Below are 6,995 nucleotides of genomic sequence, written 5' to 3'. Positions count from 1 at the left end.
GTCCATTTTCATACTTGTGAGTCTTAATGGTGCATGGAATGTTGTGTAATGGTGAAATCAGGGATTGGAGTTGGAAATGGCACTCTAATCATCCAACTTAGCAAAAAATAAATATCGTATGGGCTGTGTTAAATTTCATGCAAACTTGCTATAGAATGAGTTTTACATGCCATTTAGCAAAATATAGTAGTTTCAAATAGTTAGGAGCTAAAGGAAAATTATGTTGTATGCTAGGATTAGAGTGTTGAGGAATCATTAAGGTTCATTTGCACACAAGTAATCCACAAGTTATATAAAAAGACTAGTGAGAACAAGTACCTTTAGTGCACATAACAATGCAACTTATGCTAAATAATTGTCATTGCAAAGTAGTGTTCTTATTGTGATTTATCTCTCTTATACAAAAGTGTTATGTGTGTACCTTTTTTATACATTTGAGATAGTTCCATGTAATTTCTATAACTATTTGGCTTCACCAAAATTTAATAAAATAATATATTAGAACAAGAGCTTCTATTCCTCTTGTATTACTATAGTTAATTCAACATGAAGAACCCTCTTTCTAGCACAAAAAAACAATCTTTATTCACTTGATAAGTAGGAGATGATTTCCACAGCTAGTCAAATTGTGATGTGAATATCAGGATTTAACTGTGTGATTTTTGAGTCAAACTCGATGACCCATGTTTCATGAGTAGTGATTCAACATGAATCCATCTCTCATGAGAATAAATGGAACACTTAACACTCATTGGATCTAGGTGATGCTCACAAGGGTGAAGCACCGGGACTTCCCGGGAGGTCACCCATCCCAGTACTACTCCAGCCTGAGCGCGCTTAACTACAGAGTTTCCTCCGCAGTTAAACCCAAAGCTTGCAACCCCATTTGCAAAACCTTCACCAAGTGTTGTGCCTTATGAACCATTCATTAGAAAGCCCCTTAAGCTCATCAATTGATAAGTAGGAGATGATTTCCACAGCTAGTCAAATTGTGATGTGAATATCAGGATTTAACTGTGTGATTTTTGAGTCAAACTCGATGACCCATGTTTCATGAGTAGTGATTCAACATGAATCCATCTCTCATGAGAATAAATGGAACACTTAACACTCATTGGATCTAGGTGATGCTCACAAGGGTGAAGCACCGGGACTTCCCGGGAGGTCACCCATCCCAGTACTACTCCAGCCTGAGCGCGCTTAACTACAGAGTTTCCTCCGCAGTTAAACCCAAAGCTTGCAACCCCATTTGCAAAACCTTCACCAAGTGTTGTGCCTTATGAACCATTCATTAGAAAGCCCCTTAAGCTCATCAATTGATAAGTAGGAGATGATTTCCACAGCTAGTCAAATTGTGATGTGAATATCAGGATTTAACTGTGTGATTTTTGAGTCAAACTCGATGACCCATGTTTCATGAGTAGTGATTCAACATGAATCCATCTCTCATGAGAATAAATGGAACACTTAACACTCATTGGATCTAGGTGATGCTCACAAGGGTGAAGCACCGGGACTTCCCGGGAGGTCACCCATCCCAGTACTACTCCAGCCTGAGCGCGCTTAACTACAGAGTTTCCTCCGCAGTTAAACCCAAAGCTTGCAACCCCATTTGCAAAACCTTCACCAAGTGTTGTGCCTTATGAACCATTCATTAGAAAGCCCCTTAAGCTCATCAATTGATAAGTAGGAGATGATTTCCACAGCTAGTCAAATTGTGATGTGAATATCAGGATTTAACTGTGTGATTTTTGAGTCAAACTCGATGACCCATGTTTCATGAGTAGTGATTCAACATGAATCCATCTCTCATGAGAATAAATGGAACACTTAACACTCATTGGATCTAGGTGATGCTCACAAGGGTGAAGCACCGGGACTTCCCGGGAGGTCACCCATCCCAGTACTACTCCAGCCTGAGCGCGCTTAACTACAGAGTTTCCTCCGCAGTTAAACCCAAAGCTTGCAACCCCATTTGCAAAACCTTCACCAAGTGTTGTGCCTTATGAACCATTCATTAGAAAGCCCCTTAAGCTCATCAATTGATAAGTAGGAGATGATTTCCACAGCTAGTCAAATTGTGATGTGAATATCAGGATTTAACTGTGTGATTTTTGAGTCAAACTCGATGACCCATGTTTCATGAGTAGTGATTCAACATGAATCCATCTCTCATGAGAATAAATGGAACACTTAACACTCATTGGATCTAGGTGATGCTCACAAGGGTGAAGCACCGGGACTTCCCGGGAGGTCACCCATCCCAGTACTACTCCAGCCTGAGCGCGCTTAACTACAGAGTTTCCTCCGCAGTTAAACCCAAAGCTTGCAACCCCATTTGCAAAACCTTCACCAAGTGTTGTGCCTTATGAACCATTCATTAGAAAGCCCCTCCTACTTATCAATTGATGAGCTTAAGGGGCTTTCTAATGAATGGTTCATAAGGCACAACACTTGGTGAAGGTTTTGCAAATGGGGTTGCAAGCTTTGGGTTTAACTGCGGAGGAAACTCTGTAGTTAAGCGCGCTCAGGCTGGAGTAGTACTGGGATGGGTGACCTCCCGGGAAGTCCCGGTGCTTCACCCTTGTGAGCATCACCTAGATCCAATGAGTGTTAAGTGTTCCATTTATTCTCATGAGAGATGGATTCATGTTGAATCACTACTCATGAAACATGGGTCATCGAGTTTGACTCAAAAATCACACAGTTAAATCCTGATATTCACATCACAATTTGACTAGCTGTGGAAATCATCTCCTACTTATCAATTGATGAGCTTAAGGGGCTTTCTAATGAATGGTTCATAAGGCACAACACTTGGTGAAGGTTTTGCAAATGGGGTTGCAAGCTTTGGGTTTAACTGCGGAGGAAACTCTGTAGTTAAGCGCGCTCAGGCTGGAGTAGTACTGGGATGGGTGACCTCCCGGGAAGTCCCGGTGCTTCACCCTTGTGAGCATCACCTAGATCCAATGAGTGTTAAGTGTTCCATTTATTCTCATGAGAGATGGATTCATGTTGAATCACTACTCATGAAACATGGGTCATCGAGTTTGACTCAAAAATCACACAGTTAAATCCTGATATTCACATCACAATTTGACTAGCTGTGGAAATCATCTCCTACTTATCAATTGATGAGCTTAAGGGGCTTTCTAATGAATGGTTCATAAGGCACAACACTTGGTGAAGGTTTTGCAAATGGGGTTGCAAGCTTTGGGTTTAACTGCGGAGGAAACTCTGTAGTTAAGCGCGCTCAGGCTGGAGTAGTACTGGGATGGGTGACCTCCCGGGAAGTCCCGGTGCTTCACCCTTGTGAGCATCACCTAGATCCAATGAGTGTTAAGTGTTCCATTTATTCTCATGAGAGATGGATTCATGTTGAATCACTACTCATGAAACATGGGTCATCGAGTTTGACTCAAAAATCACACAGTTAAATCCTGATATTCACATCACAATCTTTATTCACTTTAAAAATATGAAGTTTTTACTTGAATCTTACCTAACACTAGAAGCCCGAACTTTGACGCTTACACCCCAACAGGAACTCTCCGCGAAACCAAATATGCATACTTTTGACATATGTATCACATTTGACTCACTTTTATTTACTTCAAACAAAATTACTTAAAGAAACCTTTTCCATCTTTTCTCGGAAAACCTCGAGGCAGAGAAGTCTTATTACGTTGCTCTGTCTTTTCTCCCGTGACGTTTCTCACTTCATCCCCATGACGTTTCTCTTTGGAAGTCGAAGCAAAATAATCCGTGATTCCGCGTTCGTCTAGTTTTGAAAATTCTTGATTTCTGCCTTTCCTGTTTGCTTCCCGCTTTCGTCGGATGCTCAATTTCCTCGTTCCTATCGTTAGATTGTAGACTTTATCATCCTTTACAAAAAGTATTGTACAATTTTATCTCCACATTTTCTCGGATGCTCAATTTCCTCATTTGTTATCGTCAGACTGTCCAACTTTTATCTCCACATTTTCTTCTCCACCAAGACTTTGCTTCGGCCCACTAGAGCCTGCTACTCCTGTTAAATAACCCCTCGCGGCCATGTGATTCCCTACACCCAACGTTTTTCTTCAATACTCAAAATGAGTAGCCCGAACTCCCCCCTCTCCGCGCTTCTAGCGTTTCTGCTGCTCTTCCTATCCACCGCAGCAAGCGTCAACGAAAGAAAGCCATACATCGTCCATATGTTGAAATCCATGAAACCCCCGCACTTCAGTTTGCACGAGCACTGGTACCATTCAATCCTCACCCAGGCCACTTCCAATGCCTCCAAATTAGATCCAGGTGTCCTCTTGTACACCTATCACACAGTCCTCCATGGCTTTGCGGCCAAACTGACCAGTGCGGAGGCTGCAGCTTTGGAGAGCGTTAATGGCTGTCTCGCAGTGATTCCATCGGCTCTGATTAAACTTCATACCACGCACTCACCTCACTTTCTCGGCCTTGCCGATGATAGAGGACTGTGGGCGAAGCATTTGAATCGGGGTGAAGATGTGATAGTGGGCGTGGTGGACACGGGGATATGGCCCGAGAGTGAGAGCTTCCATGACGAGGGTCTCGGCCCCGTTCCCTCCAGATGGAAGGGCGAGTGTGAGAGCGGAGACCGATTCGATTCGTCCATGTGCAACAGAAAACTCATCGGAGCAAGATTCAATTTCTCGGTGGGCTACAAATCGCATGTGGGCGAGGATTTCATATCTCCAAGAGACAGGCAAGGCCACGGCACACATACTGCTTCTACTGCTGTGGGTTCCGCTGTAAGGGGAGCCAACTACAACGGCCTTGGCAAGGGAACGGCTATGGGGATCGCTCCTGCGGCGAGACTGGCTGTTTATAAGGTCTGCTGGGGAGAGCAGGGCGACTGCGATGCGAGCGACATAGCTGCTGCAATGGAAAAAGCTGTCCAGGATGGCGTCGACATTATTTCTATTTCGATTGGCGATCTTGCTGAGTCTCCGTTTTACACGGATCACACTGCGCTGGCAGCGTTCGGGGCGATGGAGAAGGGTGTATTCGTTTCCGCCTCTGCTGGAAACTCGGGGCCATTGCCATCTTTTGTTACAAACACGGCACCGTGGATGACCACAGTGGGAGCCAGCAGTATGGACCGAGAGTTTCTCTCTTTTCTAAGCCTCGGCAACGGGGAGCACTTCAAGGGGTTGTCTTTTTACAGAGGACCCGGGACTCAAAATCTGCCTCTGCTCTACGATTTCTGCAGTGTCCGGGGTCTCGATCCTCACATTTTCAAAGGTAAACTTGTACTCTGTACTTCGCAAAGTGGTAATTCGACGGAAAAAGCGAGGCTTGTGAAGAAGGCGGGCGCAGCAGCATTGATCGCTGTGGACGACGATGATTTGCCCATCGATCAGCCATATTTGCCGGCTACTACGGTGAGTTCTACAGCGGCGGAAAAGATAAAAGCATATGTCAACAGCACCGCTGCGCCCACAGCCACGATCAATCCCACGGGGTTGACCTTTGTGGGAAAAAAGACGGCTCCTATCGTGCCCATGTTTTCTTCGAGAGGTCCGAGCCTCAATTACCCGGAAGTTCTTAAGCCCGATGTAATTGCGCCGGGTGTTAACATCTTGGCGGCTGTTAACGGCGGCTTCATGGTACGTTCCGGGACTTCAATGGCGTGCCCCCACGTCAGCGGTAGCGCTGCGCTCATCCGAGCTGCGCATCCGACGTGGAGTCCTGCGGCTATGAAATCGGCTCTCCTCACGACGGCCTCCACGCTCGACAACGCAAAGCAGCCCATCAAAGATGCGCTCACCCTGCGAGCCGCGAACCCCTTTGCGATGGGTGCAGGTCAGTTAAATCCAAGGGCGGCGCTGGAGCCGGGGCTGGTGTACGATTTGGGGCCTCAGGACTACATCAACTATCTGTGCGGACAGAACATGTACACCGAAAAGCAAATAGCACTACTCACCCACAAATGGCCCCCTTGCCCCAAATCGGTGGAATCAGGGGTCGATCTTAATTACCCATCTTTCTCTGTGATATTGAAGTATGGAGAGCTTGCTCAGGTGAAGAGGAGGACGGTGACCAACGTGGGCGGTGACAATGCGGTTTACACAGTACGGGTGAAGAGCAGTCCGAACGTGAAGGTGAGCGTGGAGCCAGATACATTGGTGTTCAAGAAAAGGAACGAGCGGGCAAGTTATAATGTGACATTCGAAAGCAAAGTGAAAGGGAGAGAAGATGAGGAGTCCGGAGAGATTGTGTGGGAATGCATCCAAGGTGGAATGCACGTCGTTCGTAGCCCAATTGTCATCCTCTGGACCGTTTGAAGTGTAGCAGCTGTAAGTTTCGGAGCTGATAAAAGATTCTGTGGCTTTTAACATATTAAAACGGATTATCGACGAAGCATTAGACTATTTTCTCACTGGATGCACATTTGAGGCATTTTAATATATTGAAATCAGGCGTTGCCCATTTTCACTATTCTTTGCGCTCGTTTTCAGTTTTGTTTTCTAGTGTTGATTCACGATTTGGCTTATGTTTGAGAGCCACAAAAAAACACTCTTTTTAAAATTAAAAAAATTGTTCCATTTTTTAATCATTCAACTTTTAATTATTAATTTATTAATAAAAATAAAGAACATCGAAATTTTTGTTGTTCAAATATAAGTTATATTTATTAGTTTTTATCAAAAGCAATAAATTTTAAAATATTTATTATATTTATTTTGTTTATCATTATATGATATTTTTAAAAATTTAAGATAAAAATATTTAATTTTTGTCAAAACTAATATTATTTATCTAATCAATCTTTTTATAAAATTTTAAAAATTGTGCAAAAATTCTATAATTAATATTTTTTGATTTTATTATTTAAAAATGACATTTTTCTGTTTCATTATTAATTGATATGATCAAAACAACTAGTGTATAAATGAAATTGCTACTTAAATTCTATTACATTTTCAATATATCGTTTATAAAATTTTGATTATATAATTTTAATTCACAATTTA

At 43.1% G+C, this 6,995-nt stretch overlaps 1 pseudogene across 1 annotated transcript; it reads left to right on the top strand.

The window, feature by feature from the left end:
• The first annotated feature begins 3,984 nt into the window (after positions 1-3,984).
• LOC149547073 (subtilisin-like protease SBT1.7 pseudogene) lies at positions 3,985-6,459 on the top strand (annotated as a pseudogene). Its single transcript, XR_016353822.1, has one exon. The product of XR_016353822.1 is annotated as a subtilisin-like protease SBT1.7 pseudogene (transcript).
• The last annotated feature ends 536 nt before the right edge of the window (positions 6,460-6,995 follow it).

The sequence above is a fragment of the Cupressus sempervirens genome, chromosome 7 (genome assembly GCF_028749045.1).
Source record: "Cupressus sempervirens isolate cs-2001-9-10 chromosome 7, ASM2874904v1, whole genome shotgun sequence".
NCBI classification, from domain to species: domain Eukaryota; kingdom Viridiplantae; phylum Streptophyta; class Pinopsida; order Cupressales; family Cupressaceae; genus Cupressus; species Cupressus sempervirens.
The sequence above is the reverse complement of the archived record's forward strand: the minus strand, read 5'-3'. Positions and strand labels throughout refer to the sequence as shown.